We start from the raw sequence: 21809 nt of genomic DNA on the forward strand, positions 1-21809 counted from the left end.
TGTGTCTTCATTCTTTACTGCACCATTCACCATCTTCCATCTACACACCTGGAGCCCTGGGGACACACTTCACCTGTGGGAAGGTATACCATCTAGCTGCCATAACATCACCCCAGAGGACCCCTTAAAGCAGCATCGGTCCCCACTGGCCGAATACCACAGGTGGCATCACGAACATAAACTTTATTCAATTACCCTTTTGTATGAGCCCCCAGGGCCACGGACCGGGTCACCGCCATCGTGACATCCCCCTGTGAACACCGGACTCGGAACGGGGTACTGTCATGTCGGACGCTATTCACACTATGGCGTCCGACAGACAGCGGTAATTCTGCATTCGTCCACTATGCGCATCAGTGGCGCCGGCTAGATTTTATCTAGGTTGTCCGGGGTTAATTTAGCTGGTACTCGGATTGGAGGCTGGGTCATGCCCACGGCCTTTAAATAGTTCTTCTGAACTTTGGGCGTCGCCGATTATAGCTTGTGTCTTGTACCTGGTGATCTCGGTTCAGAGTGGTGGTCTTGGAGTGCAAATATCATATCTGGTGGTGTATGATCCTTTGTCATATTTCTCCTTCCTATTTGTGTTTTGTTTTGTCCTGTACACATTATAGAGTTTTCCTGAGTGTGTTTGCGGCGTGGTGCGTTTTTGGGTTTTCCCTGTCTGTGCTTACTGTAGGGGTTGGTGTGAGGAATTATCACTGGGTGGAGGGTGGAGGTTTCAGATTAGTACTGAAACAGGAGTTAGGGTCAGGCCTGGCGGCCCAGACAAGCACACCATCAGTGCAATCTCTAGGAGAGGGACAGACAGGGTTTCCCTACTCTGAGGGATATCGCAGGGCCCCTGGTTATTAGCTTTGCCTACCTAGGCTCCCCGTGACATTATAATTGGCCCATATTTTTGTGTTCCATGGATCCCATGACTTCCATAACCCGACAGTTGGAGGCGCTGTCCCTACAGGTCACTGAGTTGAAGGGGGCAGTTCAACAACAGGGTCTAGCAGTAGCTAATGTGCAATCTGAATCTGCAGGTAGAGTTGCTGAGCCTAAGTTTCCTTTACCTGAAAGGTTTGCTGGGGAACGCAGTAAATTTGTTACTTTTCGTGAAGCTTGCAAACTTTATTTTGGTATGCGTCCGATCTCCTCAGGTAATGAGGCTCAGTGTGTGGGACTGGTGTTGTCATTACTCAAGGGGGACCCCCAAGCATGGGTGTTTTCATTACCATCTGATTCAGCTGCATTTCACTCAGTGGAGAGTTTTTTTCTGCTCTTGGACTTATTTATGATGATCCTGACAGAATGGCTCTAGCAGAATCTAAAATTCGCGCTATCCGCCAGGGGGAGCGTATGGCGGAGGATTACTGTTCTGAATTTCGCCGCTGGGCGGTTGACACACAATGGAATAATCCCGCGCTGCGGAGTCATTTTATTCATGGGGTTTCAGGAAGGGTTAAAAAAGCCCTTCTGATGTACGAGACTCCTGCTTCTCTAGAGTCCGCTATGAGTCTTGTTGTCCGCATTGATCGCCGTTTGCGTCAGGGGGAGCAAGAGATGCTGCCGATGGGAGAGGGCGTAGGTACACGTGAGGTTGCTGCAGGTGAGCCCACGGAGCAATGCAAATCGCAGGGGTGTCACATGTTAAACATCGAGCCCCTCTGCTCAGGAAGCAGGGAGCCTGTTTTTGCTGTGGTAAAACTGGTCATTATGTAAATACTTGTCCTCTGCTATCTAAGAAAAGCGCAACAGCGGAAAACTACTAAGCTCAGAGGGTGTGGAGGAGGCCAATCTGAGCTTATGCATATCCTCCATGGGGATCTCTCAATGTATGCTCCCTGCCAAAGTTATGATCGCTGGCAGAGAGCTGCCAATCACTGTTTTTATGGATAGTGGTTCTGCCACTAATCTCATTGATAAGGAGTTTGCGCGCACAGCCGGTTTCAGGATCGAAAAACTGCCTCATCCTATCCGGGTGGTTACCATCAATGCTGCTCCTCTCCCACAGGGGGAGATTACTGAGTTTGTGGCTGAGGTGAAACTCCATGTTGGGGTTCTACATTTCGAGCAGGTTACATGTAGGGTACTCAGGAATCTTCCTGCACAAATGGTTTTGGGTTTTCCATGGTTATCTGTGCTCAACCCGTTGATTGACTGGAAAACTCAGGACATAGTTCAGTGGAGCGAATTCTGTCAGGAGAATTGCCTGGCCACATGTGTGTCCCCTGTGACTCCTAGCATTCCTGAGTCACTGCTGGTTTTCGCGGATGTGTTTTCTGCAAAGGGTTGCTCTGAATTGCCACCATATCGCCCCTATGACTGTACTATCAGGTTTAAACCAGGGGCCAAATTGCCGAAAGCAAGGATGTTTAACATCTCTGGTCCTGAGAGGCAAGCGTTAAAGGACTACATTGCTGAAAGTTTGAGCAAAGGGCACATCAGGCCTTCGTCCTCACCGGTGGCAGCGGGGTTCTTCTTCGTTAAGAACAAAGATGGCGGACTACGCCCGTGTCTGGATTTCAGGGAGTTAAACCAGATTACGGTTCGTGATCCATACCCTATGCTACTGATACCTGATTTGTTCAACCAGGTGGCAGATGCTAAGTGGTTTACCAAGCTTGACCTCAGGGGGGCGTACAACCTCATAAGAGTCCGTCAAGGTGATGAGTGGAAGATGGCTTTTAATACTCCAGAGGGTCATTTTGAAAATTTGGTGATGCCATTTGGGTTGACATACGCGCCTGCAGTATTTCAACATTTCATAAATGATGTGTTCTCGCATGTTTTGGGGAAACTCGTTATTGTGTACCTTGATGACATTCTCATATATTCTTGCGACCGTGATACTCATTTAGAGCATGTCAGGCAGGTGTTACAGCTTCTCAGAGAGAATAAGCTTTATGCAAAACTTGAGAAATGTGTATTTTCGGTTCAGGAGTTGCCTTTCTGGGTTATATTGTGTCCGCTTCTGGGTTTAAAATGGACGCCGCTAACATGCATTTTAGGTTTTCCCTGTCTGTGCTTTCTGTAGGGGTTGGTGTGAGGAATTATCACTGGGTGGAGGGTGGAGGTTTCAGATTAGTACTGAAACAGGAGTTAGGGTCAGGCCTGGCGGCCCAGACAAGCACACCATCAGTGTAATCTCTGGGAGAGGGACAGACAGGGTTTCCCTAGTCTGAGGGATATCGCAGGGGCGCGGGTTATTAGCTTTGCCTACATAGGCTCCCGTGACAAATGTGTGGTGGGATCTGGATCCGGGAACGCAGGACCAGAGGAATCCCCAACCCAATCGTGAGTGTTATGCACTGTACACAAATCACACGACAGACAGGACATTTTCATTTATTTGTGTGGTGTCGGGGCGTAGGAACAGCAGCCCCTCGCCATGGCGGATTATAATAGGGTCAATCAGGCCGGTAGCCCAGGGCCCAGTGGTTTGGGGGGGCCCTAGGCTACCGCTCAGATTGCTCGCCGCCATCAGGGCATTACTGCCCTGACTGGTGTAAGGGCCCGGTGGGCAGAAGGGGCCCATCTCATCTGCTCACCGGCGCTGCGGCTGTTTCACCTATTGACGTGCAGGCGTGTGCCCGCACATCAATAGTTAACAACAGCCACCAGCCATTTGGAGGCTGGCAGCTGAAGTCGGCTGCAGGCGCAGCGCAGACGTTGTCGGCATCTGACGTCATTGTCAGTCGCTGGCGAGTGCGCGCTGCTGGAGGGAGCTCGCCGCTGGATCGCAGGTCAGGTGAGGAGAACTCGTTTTTTTTTGCTGGATGCTGTCTGTGGGCGATATGCTGGACACGCTGGGGCAGATTGCTGGAGTCGGACACACTGGGGGTAATGCTGGAGACACTGGGGCAGATTGCTGGACACACTGTCTGGGGGAAATGCTGGACACACTGGGGCAGATTGCTGGACACACTGTCTGGGGGCAATGCTGGAGACACTGGGTCAGATTGCTGGACACACTGTCTGGGGCAATGCTGGACACACTGGGGCAGATTGCTGGACACACTGTCTGGGGGCAATGCTGGACACACTGGGGCAGATTGCTGGACACATTGGAGGTAATATGCTGGACACACTGGGGCAGATTGCTGGACACACTGGGGGTAATATGCTGGACACACTGGGGGTAATATGCTGGACACACTGGGGCAGATTGCTGGACACACTGGGGGCAATGCTGGAGACACTGAGGGCAGGACAGGAGACATGGGCAGAATGTAGATACGGGGCATGATTGGAGCCATGGGGCAGAATGAAAGACATGGGGCAGGAATGAAGACAGATCGTGCAGGATCATGGGGCATGATGGATACGATGGAGACTGATGGGGCAGAATGGGGAGATCATATGGGGCAGGATGGGGAGATCATATGGGGCAGGATGGATACTCATGAGGGCAGGATGAGAGAACATATGGCTGAAGCCAGGAATGAGATACACGGGGCCAGGATGGGGGATATTATTATTACCATAGGGGCTAATTAATGGATATTATTACCAAAGTGATGTATTTATTTTATTTTTTGAGGACACTGTTTTAAATGGGGGCGCGGTCCTGTTATTGTGTAGAGTGACACTATGTTGCCTCTTTTTCTTCATGTGGTGTAATGTAGAAGTTGGGAAAAATTAAGTAATGTGTTCTGCAAGCGGAGCTCGAGATAACTGTGTTATTTCCTGCAGAGACGAGTCCTGGCTGGATGAAGTGATGGCGGTCTGTGTTGGATGAAAGATGAAGGACTTCACCTAGCGACGTCACTGGTGAGTCAGTGTTGCCTATACACTGACGCTATACAATGTATACTATATACTGAACTGAAGGGTAAACTGACAAGATCAATGGATGTTTGACAGGTTATAGTTTCACACAGCAACTATTTTTCTGGAATAATCTGGTTCAGGTATATGATGACCCCGTCACAGGATCCCGTCGCATGACCCGTCATATGACCGGGGGGCCCACAGTGTCTGAACAGCGCGGGGCCCTGGCTACCCTTAATCCAGCCCTGGCCATGACTTCCACCCTGGCCCTTTCACAAGCCATTAGTGATGTGGATCTTACTACAATCAGGGATCTCCTACAGAAGAGATCTAATCCCCTATCGTTATCATGAGATCATTGACCATCAGTGATGTCCTGATTCTTCTCAGAAACATATTCAGAGCCTCTAATGTATGTCTAAATATGTTTTTACATGAATATCTTCTCAAAGGTTTATCCGCTCATTTGATCCTTTTTACAATGCATTATCTATTTTGTTTTTTTCTGTTATTTTTAGTTTTTCAGTATAGCCATTACCATACAGTCACCTCCACTTCTAAATTTTGTTGTTTTTTTTTAACTGGACTACAAAATACTGATGAGAAAGACATTTGTGAATGATCCCTAATGTGTCTGTATTGTGGTAGGAGAATAGAGACAACGATGATCTTTGGAGCGATTCACATTGTGTATTGTCATTATTTATGGAACCTAGTATACATTATTACAGTTACATATTTATGGATGTAAATGCCGCGCCGCAGGGTCCTGGTTGTTGCAGTAATATCATTCTCCTCTAGGGGGGAGTGATGTTACGTTTGGAGGCAATAAAGGAGATCTCTTTACCAGGTACCGCAAACATACAACACATTTCATACTCCAATCCACCAGGGGAGCTATGCTCCTATTTATTAGGGCACTCTTCACACTTAGGTAAAACTGGTGGCCTTGATGGGAAGTTAGGCAGTTGCTAGCTGAGCTTCGCTCAGGTAGTTGGTCCCTGACAGGGGTGGGATCCTGTCAGAGGCCCAGATGGAAGGCCACGGAGCTGCGCCTGCCCCACGAGCGACAGCATCCTAAGAAAGAGACATGAACAGGGAACTGTATTGTAGAGAGTGAGAGAGAGGTCATAGCAAAATGAGTGGAAACCAGAAGGAGTTCTGCCCTGCACAGGCTGCCTCCTTCTGAGGCGCAGGATCCGGTAGCCGCAACACATAGAGAGCAACAGTCCTTTATGCCTTGCTCCTGAGACCTGCAGGACAGCTAATTGCAAGTTACTGATCCGCCCCATACCCGGAGGCAAGGTGGCACCCACGAGAGGCTGGGGTGTGGTAGAGTCCCTGTAAAAAGCCTCAGGCCACCGGTCATACGGGTTGTCCTATCCATCTGGGGACAGAGAGAGACACAACATCTAGAACATCTACCACAGTTGTGAGGACCTTATGAGAGGCTCAACAATAAGGTACTACAACACCCAGGCGCTAGAGAAAGGCTATTGATTTCCACCTGGATAAGGGGACTCTGGATTTGCCTCCAAACCGGCCGGACTCTGCCTGCCCTGTGATCTGCTGCTCTGGACTGTGGATGCTGAAGCCTTCAGTCAAAAGGTAAAGAGACTGCAACCTTTTGTTCTCGTTCTTCACTGCGTCTTTCACCATCCACTATTCTGCACACTGGGAGGCCCTGGGGACATACTTCACCTGTGGGAAGGTATACCATCTAGCTGCCATAACATCACCTGTTGTGAATTCTGCTCTTGGGCTCCCTCCGGTGGTTATGAGTGGTAGTGCTGCTGTCTTTGGATCGCAGCATTTATCAGGTGTATCCACTTTTTGCAATTTGGGCTGGGCTATTTAGTCATGCTTTATCCTTTAGTCAGTGCCAGTTGTCCATTGTTTTTGGAGGATTCACATCCATTCCTGGTCTCTCCTGTTTGCTGTTCATTTCTACAAAGATAAGTTCTGGCTTTGTTTTTGCTGTCCACCTGCTGTGGACCTTATAGTTCTGTGCATTTTCATGTTTTGTCTTGTCCAGCTCTGTCTGTGAAGGATTTTTTTGCAGCTAAGCTGTGTCTCTGGAGATGCAGATATACCCTCCATGTCTTTAGTCAGATGTGGAGATTTGTATTTTCTGTGGTGGATATTTTCTAGAGTTTTAATATGACCACATAGTACTCTGTCCTATCCTTTCTGTTTAGCTAGAATGGCCTCCTATGCTAAATTCTGATTTCAAGTCTGCGTATGTTATTTCCCTCTCGTCTCACAGTCAATATTTGTGGGGGGCTGTCTATCCTTTGGGGATTTTCTCTGAGGCAAGATAGTTTTCCCGTTTCTGTCTTTAGGGGAAGTTAGTCCTCCGGCTGTGTCGAGGGGTCTAGGGAGTGTTAGGTACTCCCCATGGCTACTTCTAGTTTCGGTGCTAAGTTCAGGGTTTGCGGTCAGTACAGGTACCACCTTCTCCAGAGTACGTCTCATGCTGCTCTTAGGCCACCAGATCATAACAATCACCCCAGTGGACCCTTAAGCAGCGTCGGTCACCCTGACCGAATACCACAGGTGGCGTCATGAACAATTCCCCTTTAAAGACCTTTCCCTTTTAAACGGACGACCGAGGGCCACGGATCGGGTCAGCCACCGTGACATTCCCCTCGAGAACCGAAGGACCCGGTACCGAGTACCCCACTGTCCTTGGGTGCGATCCATAAATCCCCCACTGATATTATCACAGTACTGACACTATGTGGCCTGTTCTGTATGGCAGTGACAGTGGGGTATCTGTAGGATAGCACCTTTATCTCAGAACTTGTAGACCCTAATGTGGGTGTATGGCTCAGTATAGTCATGAGATTACCATCAGAGGAGATTCTGGATTTGGGGTCAGGATAATAAGAGGAGGGATAGGGAGAAGTTATATGTGACAAATGTTCTTCAGGATAAGTCTCTTTCATGATTGAATGTTCGGATCTCCAGCTAGCAAATATTGAATGCCCCATAAAGCTGCAGCCTCCCTGGTACAGAGACTGTCCGCTGTAGGAAACCCCAAAGCAGAATTGTATTTTAGTAAGGACATATGTGGGGCCAGCACTGTAGAGCTAGTGGTCAACTCTGGTGCTTATTCAAAATGGATCCCCTTAGATAATCCTGATTGGTTGCTGTAATATACACATAATAATGACACATTCACTGCCGATGATTGCTCCGTGTAAACTAGTGCAGAAAATCTGTCTGTGTACAAGGACCGATACCTTGTCTTTCCCATCTGGCCCAGTTCTTCTAGAAGACGTCTTCCAGATACTGGATTTAATATAATCGAGAGAATTTGTTAAATGTTTTATGTTTCGTAAAGAGGACCTGGAATAGTGGCTGCAGAGGTCAGTAAGACACAATTTTTAATTTTTAATTTCTCCTTTTTATTTCAGAGCTACTGGATTGTAAAGTAAATTGAAAAAAGCACATGCTCTCCTCTCCACAATGATCTCTGCAACTACTGAGTTGCAGAGCAGAGTTATGTATCATAGCAAACACTTCCTGATCTCATCCCATGTCGGTCAGTATGAATTGTCAGAGCTAACAGTACAGTAAAAGACAATATGCAAGCATTTTTAATGAGGCATAGATCTGCAGCTATTATGTAGAGATACAGCTGAGCTGAGCATCATTACAAACACTTCCAGATCTCCTCTCACAGCTCGGAGCCTCCTACCACACTGACTGCTGTGACATGAGATTTAGAAGTGCTTCTAACAATGCAGAACTTAGCTCTGCAGTATATCTACACAGTAGCTGAAGACAGTTGGAAATGGTTAAATATTCCCTGAGGGTAGGCTATCACAAACGAGCTGTCCTTCATAGGGAAGCTTACTGGGATCTTATGTTAAGTATATCTCATTCACAGGGATTAAATAAAATTTTTTTTATCTTACATTATTAATTTTGAATAGATATCATGTCATTAGGAGTATGAATTGTTGTCTCATAATGAAATATAAAATGTATTTTGTATTTTTGATGATCTTAATGTGTTTTTACCTAAACTGATTTTCTCATCCGGGGGTGGGGCAACCAGCCAAAGGTCTTTTTTATCATGTTAGGTACATCTCATTCTTATCTGAGGTTATGAGTAAAGATTAAGTAAATGAAAAAAAGAGGCAAAGCCTCAGCCAGCTCACCGATTCGCTTCACAGGTGCACGGAACCCATCTTGACCCAACGTGTCTTCAATCCAAAGAATGAAAAAAAGGTTTGTAGTTCCAGCTCCTTTTAAAATTTCCAATTCTTTATTTATCCATTAAAAATGCAAAAGTCCTTGTACAGCGTGGATGTTGATACAGTGGATACAAATTACCAAGCAACGCGTTTCGATCAGATATGATCTTTTTCACAGCTTGAACTCACCCTCATCTGTGAGTCTCTTTATATGGTGTTACTTCCGTTACATGGTTAATTAATCCACCTGGTAATGAATACCAGATCTGCCCCATTGGATTTCATTGGGCATTTCTGAAGCACTTATACTGCACACTACTAAAAATATACATACACAACACAGTACAAAAACATAGTGATAAAAATGTACAGATAGTGATACATCAGTTCATGTTTCCGATTTAAGCCTTTCGGATGTCTAGTATGCAAGTTATAGATCCAATAAGCTTCTTTCGTCAGAAGACGCCTTTTTATGTCTCCTCCGCGCACCGTTTTTTTTACCTGTTCTATTCCTTGGACCTTCATTGCGGACAAATTTCCCGCATGAAATGTTGTAAAATATTTGGCTACCATTGAAATATTTCTATTACTGCCTTTCAAGGTGTCTCTTATATGTTCAGATATGCGCGTTTTTAATTTCCTAGTGGTGCCGCCTATATAAGTCAAACTGCACAATTCACAGTCTATTTTATATACAACATTAGTAGTGTGGCAATTGATAAATTGTTTTATGTCGTAAACCATAGCATTTCAGTTATCAGAAAAGGTTTTGCCTATACGCGCATGTTCACATGTGCTGCACGATATTGTGCCGCACATATAACATAGTAACATAGTAACATAGTAACATAGTTAGTAAGGCCGAAAAAAGACATTTGTCCATCCAGTTCAGCCTATATTCCATCATAATAAATACCCAGATCTACGTCCTTCTACAGAACCTAATAATTGTATGATACAATATTGTTCTGCTCCAGGAAGACATCCAGGCCTCTCTTGAACCCCTCGACTGTGTTCGCCATCACCACCTCCTCAGGCAAGCAATTCCAGATTCTCACTGCCCTAACAGTAAAGAATCCTCTTCTATGTTGGTGGAAAAACCTTCTCTCCTCCAGACGCAAAGAATGCCCCCTTGTGCCCGTCACCTTCCTTGGTATAAACAGATCCTCAGCGAGATATTTGTATTGTCCCCTTATATACTTATACATGGTTATTAGATCGCCCCTCAGTCGTCTTTTTTCTAGACTAAATAATCCTAATTTCGCTAATCTATCTGGGTATTGTAGTTCTCCCATCCCCTTTATTAATTTTGTTGCCCTCCTTTGTACTCTCTCTAGTTCCATTATATCCTTCCTGAGCACCGGTGCCCAAAACTGGACACAGTACTCCATGTGCGGTCTAACTAGGGATTTGTACAGCGGCAGTATAATGCTCTCATCATGTGTATCCAGACCTCTTTTAATGCACCCCATGATCCTGTTTGCCTTGGCAGCTGCTGCCTGGCACTGGCTGCTCCAGGTAAGTTTATCATTAACTAGGATCCCCAAGTCCTTCTCCCTGTCAGATTTACCCAGTGGTTTCCCGTTCAGTGTGTAATGGTGATATTGATTCCCTCTTCCCATGTGTATAACCTTACATTTATCATTGTTAAACCTCATCTGCCACCTTTCAGCCCAAGTTTCCAACTTATCCAGATCCATCTGTAGCAGAATACTATCTTCTCTTGTATTAACTGCTTTACATAGTTTTGTATCATCTGCAAATATCGATATTTTACTGTGTAAACCTTCTACCAGATCATTAATGAATATGTTGAAGAGAACAGGTCCCAATACTGACCCCTGCGGTACCCCACTGGTCACAGAGACCCAGTTAGAGACTATACCATTTATAACCACCCTCTGCTTTCTATCACTAAGCCAGTTACTAACCCATTTACACACATTTTCCCCCAGACCAAGCATTCTCATTTTGTGTACCAACCTCTTGTGCGGCACGGTATCAAACGCTTTGGAAAAATCGAGATATACCACGTCCAATGACTCACCGTGGTCCAGTCTATAGCTTACCTCTTCATAAAAACTGATTAGATTGGTTTGACAGGAGTGATTTCTCATAAACCCATGCTGATATGGAGTTAAACAGTTATTCTCATTGAGATAATCCAGAATAACATCCCTCAGAAACCCTTCAAATATTTTACCAACAATAGAGGTTAGACTTACTGGCCTATAATTTCCAGGTTCACTTTTAGAGCCCTTTTTGAATATTGGCACCACATTTGCTATGTGCCAGTCCTGCGGAACAGACCCTGTCGCTATAGAGTCACTAAAAATAAGAAATAATGGTTTATCTATTACATTACTTAGTTCTCTTAGTACTCGTGGGTGTATGCCATCCGGACCCGGAGATTTATCTATTTTAATCTTATTTAGCCGGTTTCGCACCTCTTCTTGGGTTAGATTGGTGACCCTTAATATAGGGTTTTCATTGTTTATAGAAGCCCTTTGTTTCCAGACATGTGGTGGATTTAGTGTTAGAACGAAACAAACCTGGAGAAACTACATTTCCCACTGTAGGAGCCCTGCTTGAAACTACATTTATACCTTCTTCTAGTATATTCAGCATCGTGGCATCTTCATATAAAATCGGTAAATGTTTATTGATTATTTTTTTAATTTCATTAAACTGTGGACAGTGGCGTAACTACAAAGTTATGGGCCCCGGTGCGAACTTTCAAATGGGGCCCCCCCACCATGCCAAAATATTTTCCACCCAAATTCACATTTTCCCTATTAATTAATTCCCTACATGCCCCGGCTGCCCCCCCCCTAGATACGCCACTGCCCTAGATACGCCTCCTTGCCTATTCCACCACTTCCATCATTTCCTCCTCCCCCACCATCCCCATCCTTGTCCATTCCACCACTTCCATCATTTCCTCCTCCACCACCATCCCCATCCTTGCCTATTCCACCACCATCCCCATCCTTGCCCATTCCACCACTTCCATCATTTCCTCCTCCACCACCATCCCCATCCTTGCCCATTCCACCACCATCCCCATTCTTGCCCATTCCACCACTTCCATCATTTCCTCCTCCACCACCATCCCCATCCTTGCCCATTCCACCACTTCCATCATTTCCTCCTCCACCACCATCCCCATCCTTGCCCATTCCACCACCATCCCCATCCTTGCCCATTCCACCACTTCCATCATTTCCTCCTCCACCACCACCATCCACATCCTTGACCTCTCCTCCCTCTACACACACACACACACACACACACCATTTACTTCTCTGCACATTCCCCTGCAGAGCGCAACACACACACACACACACCTCACCTCACGCTCTGCCGCAGCATCTCATCGCCTTCCTCTGACACAGCCGGCCGCTGGCTGATGATGTCATCCAGCGGCGCGTCTGTGTGAGAGGAAGCAGGAAGACAGATCGCTGGGCAGTGGCGCTGCAGGGATTTCTCCCTGCCTGCCGCAGCCACTCTGCAGGGGCTCCCCTCCACCTCTGCTCACATTGGGAGTCGGCACTCTGCGGCTTCTCTGTGCCGGCTGTCAGCTTGACAGTCGGCGCAGAGAACAGCTGACTCCCAGTGCGGGGGACGGCAGAATGCAGCCGCCAGGGGAGACGCTGCGGACCGCCACATTAGGCGGCCCGACTGCGCCCTCCCCCCCTGCCGGCTGCGCCCTGCCCCCCCTAGATACACCTCGGACTGTTGCCGTGCGGGAGGGATCTCCTGCACTGCAACATGGTGTCGGCCGGTGCCTCTGACCTGCCGGGCAGCGGGCCCCTGACCTGCCGGGCCCCATCGCAGTGGCGACCGCTGCGACCGCGGTAGTTACGCCACTGACTGTGGACTATATTGTAAGCAAATAAATGGCTTGTTGTTATGACTCTCTTAAATTATGTTTTTTCGGTACTAACATTACTTCTCTTTCTTTTTAACTGATTTTTTTTTCTGCCCTTTTCAAAGTCCATTCGGGATATTTTCTTGCTCTTAATTTATTTTCTAAATCCTTAAATTCCCTATTTCTATCCTCTACTTTACTGCAGTTTCTTTTTAATCTCGTATATTCCCCTACAGGTATTGATTTTATTGTGTGTTTCGGGTGGCTGCTGGTAGCGTGTAGGACCGTGTTCCCACTAATAGTTTTCTGTTGTGAATTCTGTGGCCAAGCTCCCTCCTGTGGTCGTGAGTGGTACTTCGGCTGGTTCTGTCTATGAGCTTCCTTTGGTGGATGAGAGTGGTACTGCGGCTTCTGAGTTTCCTTCCTCAGGTGATGAGGTTAAGTCGTTAGGTGCTGCTCTATTTAACTCCACCTAGTTCTTTGATCCTGGCCTCCAGTCAATGTTCTAGTATTGGTCTTGCTTTCTCCTGGATCGTTCCTGTGGCCTGTCTTGCTGCATAAGCTAAGTTTTGCTTGTGTTATTTTCGTTTGCTATTTTTTCTGTCCAGCTTGCTATATTGGTTTTTCTTGCTTGCTGGAGGCTCTGGGACGCAGAGGGAGCACCTCCGTACCGTTAGTCGGTGCGGAGGGTCTTTTTGCCCCCTCTGCGTGGTTTTTTGTAGGGTTTTGTGTTGACCGCAAAGCAATCTTTCCTATCTTCGGTCTGTTCAGTAAGTTGGGCCTCACTTTGCTAAATCTATTTCATCTCTGCGTTTGTATTTTCATCTTAACTCACAGTCATTATATGTGGGGGGCTGCCTTTTCCTTTGGGGTATTTCTCTGAGGCAAGCTAGGCTTATTTTTCATTCTTAGGGCTAGCTAGTTTCTCAGGCTGTGCTCGAGGCGCATAGGACTGGTCAGGAGCGCTCCACGGCTACCTCTAGTGTGGTTGGATAGTATTAGGGATTGCGGTCAGCAGAGTTCCCACGTCTCAGAGCTCATCCTATGTCTTTGGTAATTGTCAGGTCACTTTGTGTGCTCTGAACTTTAAGGTCCATTGTGGTTCTGAATTACCTGTTCACAACAGGCTTCTTGTGTGTTTTGCTAATAATAGCCTATCCCTGCTTCCCCACCAACTCCAAAAAGGAAATCTGTTCACTATCGCACCTGTGTGTGAATTGTAGGTTAAACCCATTATCATTATTGTAACTGACGAAGTTCGGTACGGCAGATACACTCCCCCCCCCCCCAAATAATGAGTAGGTCATCAATGTATCTACCATACCAAACTATGTCCCCAGAATAGGGATTATTCTCAGAATAAATAAATTCCCTTTCCCAAAGAGCCATGGTGAGATTGGCTAAAGATGGGGAGTATTTCGCTCCCATAGGGACGCCCGTTTTTTGCAAGAATATATCACAGTCAAAAGAAAAGACATTATGGGTCAACAGGAAAAAAAACACTTGATACAAAAAGTTTTTTAAATCTTCAGAGTAATTGCTATTTTTTTCCACATGAAATTCCAACGCCTTCATGGCCAGTTCGTGTCGAATACAAGTATATAAGGAGATGAAACCAGGGATTCAAGCTTGAGGAGGCTAATTTGCATATTCCAGGTGCCTTCTGGGAAAGCGAAGAGTCTCCCTAAGCTAGAAGATCATTGGGTACAGCCGGGACCAGCTGCTTGGAAAGAATCACCAAACCAGGGATTCAAGCTTGAGGAGGCTAATTTGCATATTCCAGGTGCCTTCTGGGAAAGCGAAGAGTCTCCCTAAGCTAGAAGATCATTGGGTACAGCCGGGACCAGCTGCTTGGAAAGAATCACCAAACCAGGGATTCAAGCTTGAGGAGGCTAATTTGCATATTCCAGGTGCCTTCTGGGAAAGCGAAGAGTCTCCCTAAGCTAGAAGATCGTTGGGTACAGCCGGGACCAGCTGCTTGGAAAGAATCACCAAACCAGGGATTCAAGCTTGAGGAGGCTAATTTGCATATTCCAGGTGCCTTCTGGGAAAGCGAAGAGTCTCCCTAAGCTAGAAGATCATTGGGTACAGCCGGGACCAGCTGCTTGGAAAGAATCACCAAACCAGGGATTCAAGCTTCAGGAGGCTAATTTGCATATTCCAGGTGCCTTCTGGGAAAGCGAAGAGTCTCCCTAAGCTAGAAGATCATTGGGTACAGCCGGGACCAGCTGCTTCGAAAGCATCACCAAACCAGGGATTCAAGCTTCAGGAGGCTAATTTGCATATTCCAGGTGCCTTCTGGGAGAAGCGAAGTCTCCCTAAGCTAGAAGATCGTTGGGTACAGCCGGGACCAGCTGCTTCGAAAGCATCACCAAACCAGGGATTCAAGCTTCAGGAGGCTAATTTGCATATTCCAGGTGCCTTCTGGGAGAAGCGAAGTCTCCCTAAGCTAGAAGATCGTTGGGTACAGCCGGGACCAGCTGCTTCGAAAGCATCACCAAACCAGGGATTCAAGCTTCAGGAGGCTAATTTGCATATTCCAGGTGCCTTCTGGGAGAAGCGAAGTCTCCCTAAGCTAGAAGATCGTTGGGTACAGCCGGGACCAGCTGCTTCGAAAGCATCACCAAACCAGGGATTCAAGCTTTTGCCTGTAGGACATTATTGCAAGAGAGCTTGGCTGAGTAGATTACACAAGAAGGAAAACACACAGCAAGTCAGCAGGATCTAGGAGCAACATGGCAGATGTGACAACCTACATGGTGAGCTGCAGCATGTGCTACATGTTCACAGATCGACCAGAAGAAGAATTAAATTTCACCTGTCAGAAGTGTAGACTAGTGGCCCTTTTAGAAGAAAAGGTGCGGGGTCTGGAAGAAAGAATAGCAACTTTGAAACTCATCAAAGAGAATGAAGACTTTCTAGACAGCACAGAAGCATCTCTACTGGTCACAGAAGGTGAAAAAAGTGTCAGAGAACCTCCAAAAGCAGATGAGTGGAAGCATGTGACCAAAAGAAGCAAGAAGACCATGGAGAAATCACCAACCACACAACTGAAGAACCGATATCAAATCTTTGTAGAGGATGAAGATGGCACACCTAAGGATGAAGCAATACCAACAAGCAAAAAAGAAAAGGGCACACAGCAACATGTGACAGCAAAAAGTACAGCCAAGAAGCAACGAAGAGTGGTGGTGGTGGGAGACTCACTACTGAGAGGCACAGAAGCAGCCATCTGCAGACCGGACATAACTGCAAGAGAAGTATGCCGGCTTCCAGGTGCGATGATCAAGGATGTGACCGATAGGATACCAAAGCTCTTCAACTCCAAGGACGTCCACCCATTTCTTCTGATACATGTTGGCACCAATGACACGGCAAGGAAGGACCTACCGACAATCTGCAAAGACTTTGAAGAGTTGGGGAAGAAAGTAAAGGAACTGGATGCACAGGTAGTTTTTTCTTCTATCCTTCCAGTAGACGGGCATGGCACCAGGAGATGGAACAGGATCCTTGATGCAAACAACTGGCTAAGACGATGGTGCAGACAACAAGGATTCGGATTCCTGGACCACGGTGTGAATTACTTGTACGATGGACTCCTCGCCAGAGACGGACTACACCTCAACAAACCTGGGAAACACACATTCGCCAGAAGACTCGCTACACTCATCAGGAGGGCGTTAAACTAGAAGAAGAGGGGACGGGAAGAAAAACATTAGACTTGAACAAAGAAGATCCAGGAAAACATACTCAGAAGGGAGGTAAGAACATTTCTAAAACAATCCACAGCGAGGAGATTGGAACAAAACAAAATCCTCTAAACTGCATGCTTGCAAATGCCAGAAGCCTGACAAAAACAAGATGGAAGAACTAGAAGCAGAAATATCTACAGGTAACTTTGACATAGTGGGAATAACCGAGACATGGTTAGATGAAAGCTATGACTGGGCAGTTAACTTACAGGGTTACAGTCTGTTTAGAAAGGATCGTAAAAATCGGAGAGGAGGAGGGGTTTGTCTCTATGTAAAGTCTTGTCGAAAGTCCACTTTAAGGGAGGATATTAGCGAAGGAAATGAGGATGTCGAGTCCATATGGGTCGAAATTCATGGAGGGAAAAATGGTAACAAAATTCTCATTGGGGTCTGTTACAAACCCCCAAATATAACAGAAACCATGGAAAGTCTACTTCTAAAGCAGATAAATGAAGCTGCAACCCATAATGAGGTCCTGGTTATGGGGGACTTTAACTACCCGGATATTAACTGGGAAACAGAAACCTGTGAAACCCATAAAGGCAACAGGTTTCTGCTAATAACCAAGAAAAATTATCTTTCACAATTGGTGCAGAATCCAACCAGAGGAGCAGCACTTTTAGACCTAATACTATCTAATAGACCTGACAGAATAACAAATCTGCAGGTGGTCGGGCATCTAGGAAATAGCGACCACAATATTGTACAGTTTCACCTGTCTTTCACTAGGGGGACTTGTCAGGGAGTCACAAAAACACTGAACTTTAGGAAGGCAAAGTTTGACCAGCTTAGAGATGCCCTTAATCTGGTAGACTGGGACAATATCCTCAGAAATAAGAATACAGATAATAAATGGGAAATGTTTAAGAACATCCTAAATAGGCAGTGTAAGCGGTTTATACCTTGTGGGAATAAAAGGACTAGAAATAGGAAAAACCCAATGTGGCTAAACAAAGAAGTAAGACAGGCAATTAACAGTAAAAAGAAAGCATTTGCACTACTAAAGCAGGATGGCACCATTGAAGCTCTAAAAAACTATAGGGAGAAAAATACTTTATCTAAAAAACTAATTAAAGCTGCCAAAAAGGAAACAGAGAAGCACATTGCTAAGGAGAGTAAAACTAATCCCAAACTGTTCTTCAACTATATCAATAGTAAAAGAATAAAAACTGAAAATGTAGGCCCCTTAAAAAATAGTGAGGAAAGAATGGTTGTAGATGACGAGGAAAAAGCTAACATATTAAACACCTTCTTCTCCACGGTATTCACGGTGGAAAATGAAATGCTAGATGAAATGCCAAGAAACAATGAAAACCCTATATTAAGGGTCAGCAATCTAACCCAAGAAGAGGTGCGAAACCGGCTAAATAAGATTAAAATAGATAAATCTCCGGGTCCGGATGGCATACACCCACGAGTACTAAGAGAACTAAGTAATGTAATAGATAAACCATTATTTCTTATTTTTAGGGACTCTATAGCGACAGGGTCTGTTCCGCAGGATTGGCGCATAGCAAATGTGGTGCCAATATTCAAAAAGGGCTCTAAAAGTGAACCTGGAAATTATAGGCCAGTAAGTCTAACCTCTATTGTTGGTAAAATATTTGAAGGGTTTCTGAGGGATGTTATCCTGGATTATCTCAATGAGAATAACTGTTTAACTCCATATCAGCATGGGTTTATGAGAAATCGCTCCTGTCAAACCAATCTAATCAGTTTTTATGAAGAGGTAAGCTATAGGCTGGACCACGGTGAGTCATTGGACGTGGTATATCTCGATTTTTCCAAAGCGTTTGATACCGTGCCGCACAAGAGGTTGGTACACAAAATGAGAATGCTTGGTCTGGGGGAAATTGTGTGTAAATGGGTTAGTAACTGGCTTAGTGATAGAAAGCAGAGGGTGGTTATAAATGGTATAGTCTCTAACTGGGTCGCTGTGACCAGTGGGGTACCGCAGGGGTCAGTATTGGGACCTGTTCTCTTCAACATATTCATTAATGATCTGGTAGAAGGTTTACACAGTAAAATATCGATATTTGCAGATGATACAAAACTATGTAAAGCAGTTAATACAAGAGAAGATAGTATTCTGCTACAGATGGATCTGGATAAGTTGCAAACTTGGGCTGAAAGGTGGCAGATGAGGTTTAACAATGATAAATGTAAGGTTATACACATGGGAAGAAGGAATCAATATCACCATTACACACTGAATGGGAAACCACTGGGTAAATCTGACAGGGAGAAGGACTTGGGGATCCTAGTTAATGATAAACTTACCTGGAGCAGCCAGTGCCAGGCAGCAGCTGCCAAGGCAAACAGGATCATGGGGTGCATTAAAAGAGGTCTGGATACACATGATGAGAGCATTATACTGCCTCTGTACAAATCCCTAGTTAGACCGCACATGGAGTACTGTGTCCAGTTTTGGGCACCGGTGCTCAGGAAGGATATAATGGAACTAGAGAGAGTACAAAGGAGGGCAACAAAATTAATAAAGGGGATGGGAGAACTACAATACCCAGATAGATTAGCAAAATTAGGATTATTTAGTCTAGAAAAAAGACGACTGAGGGGCGATCTAATAACCATGTATAAGTATATAAGGGGACAATACAAATATCTCGCTGAGGATCTGTTTATACGAAGGAAGGTGACGGGCACAAGGGGGCATTCTTTGCGTCTGGAGGAGAGAAGGTTTTTCCACCAACATAGAAGAGGATTCTTTACTGTTAGGGCAGCGAGAATCTGGAATTGCTTGCCTGAGGAGGTGGTGATGGCGAACTCAGTCGAGGGGTTCAAGAGAGGCCTGGATGTCTTCCTGGAGCAGAACAATATTGTATCATACAATTAGGTTCTGTAGAAGCACGTAGATCTGGGGATTTATTATGATGGAATATAGGCTGAACTGGATGGACAAATGTCTTTTTTCGGCCTTACTAACTATATTACTATGTTACTATGTTACATCACAGCAAAGCCATATTTAATGACCTTGCCATATTTTCTTGGAAAAGGTTTTCAAAATTTCCCCTTGAGTCTTTGACGCATCCTGGAAGCCTCTGTACCAATGGCTGTAACAATGTGTCCACCCACTCACACAGGTGGTCATTCATCGATCCCATACCGGAGACTCTCGGTCTCATGGGGGGAATGCCGCTGCCTTTGTGCACTTTCGGAAGTCCATACATAATGGGTAGCTTTGGGTATGGTGTTATTAGGTAATCAGCTTGTTTCCTACTTATGACCCCCAAATTGAGACCTTCTTGAACAATTACATCAATGTCATTATCAAAAGTTTTAATGGAACGCCTCGTTATTTTTTCATGCGTCTCTGTATCTGACAATAATTCCCACATCTTCTGTCTGTAATCCTCTGCATTAAGCACAACGATGGATCCTCCTTTGTCACTTTTTTTAATTATTATCTCATCATTCCTTTTAAGAGTTTGTAATGCATCTCTCAGTTTCTTGGATAGAATATTTTTATTTATATTTTTATTTCTTCCTCTTTGTCTCTCTTTCAAATCCTTTAAATCAATTTTCGATAATTTCCTGAAATGTATCCATACTATTCGTTCTACTTTGAATGGGATAGAAATATGGATTTTTAGTTGTAAACTGTTCTGCCTGTTTGATAACATCTTTTTCTTCTCGATTAGACAATTCCTGCAAACAAACAAGCGCCAACTGTTCATTATAATCCATATTTTCATATTCATTCAAAGTTGATTTTTCTTCTTCATTCTCTTGATTGCAATCATCTTTCCAAAAATGTTTTTTTTTTATAGTTAAGTTACGGATACATTTATGTATGTCCAGTATAGTATCAAATAAATTGAATTCAACATCCGGCACAAAATTCAGACCTACTCATTATTTGGGGGGGGGGGGAGGGAGTGTATCTGCCGTACCGAACTTCGTCAGTTACATTAATGATAATGGGTTTAACCTACAATTCACACACAGGTGCGATGGTGAACAGATTTCCTTTTTGGATTTGGATTTGGTGGGGAAGCAGGGACAGGCTATTATCAGTAAAACACATAAGAAACCTATTAGTGGGAACACGGTCCTACACGCTACCAGCAGCCACCCGAAACACACAATAAAATCAATACCTGTAGGGGAATATACGAGATTACAAAGAAACTGCAGTAAAGAAGAGGATAGGAAAAGGGAATTTAAGGATTTAGAAAATAAATTAAGAGCAAGAAAATATCCCGAATGGACTTTGAAAAGGGCAGAAAAAAAAATCAGTAAAAAAGAAAGAGAAGTAATGTTAGTACCGAAAAAACATAATTTAAGAGAAAGACATAACAACAAGCCATTTATTTGCTTACAGTATAGTCCGCAGTTTAATGAAATTAAAAAAATAATCAATAAGCGTTTACCGATTTTATATGAAGACACTACGCTGCAGAATATACTAGAAGAAGGTATAAATGTAGTTTCAAGCAGGGCTCCTACCGTGGGAAATTTAGTTTCTCCAGGTTTGTTTCGTTCTAACACTAAATCCACCTCATGGCTGGAAACAAAGGGCTTCTATAGGTGCGGCACAACGTCATGCAGCACATGTGAACATGCGCGTATAGGCAAAACCTTTTCTGATAACTGAAATGCTATGGTTTACGACATAAATCAATTTATCAATTGCCACACTACTAATGATGTATATATAATAGACTGTGAATTGTGCAGTTTGACTTATATAGGCGGCACCACTAGGAAATTAAAATCGCGCATATCTGAACATATAAGAGACACCTTGAAAGGCAGTAATAGTAACAGAAATATCTCAATGGTAGCCAAACATTTTACAACATTTCATGCGGGGAATTTGTCCGCAATGAAGGTCCAGGGAATAGAACAGGTAAAAAATCGGTGCGCGGAGGAGACATAAAAAGGCGTCTTCTGAAGAAAGAAGCTTATTAGATCTATAACTTGCATACGAGACATCCGAAAGGCTTAAATAGGAAACATGAACTGATGTATCACTATCTGTACATTTTTATCATTATGTTTGTGTACTGTGTTGTGTATGTATATTTTTAGTAGTGTGGAGTATAAGTGCTTCAGAAATGCCCAATGAAATCCAATGGGGGCGGATCTGGTATTCATTACCAGGTGGATTAATTAACCATGTAATGGAAGTAACACCATATAAAAAGACTGACAGATGAGGGTGAGTTCAAGCTGTGAAAAAGATCATATCTGATG

This window comes from Ranitomeya imitator, chromosome 1 (assembly GCF_032444005.1).
Source record: "Ranitomeya imitator isolate aRanImi1 chromosome 1, aRanImi1.pri, whole genome shotgun sequence".
NCBI classification, from domain to species: domain Eukaryota; kingdom Metazoa; phylum Chordata; class Amphibia; order Anura; family Dendrobatidae; genus Ranitomeya; species Ranitomeya imitator.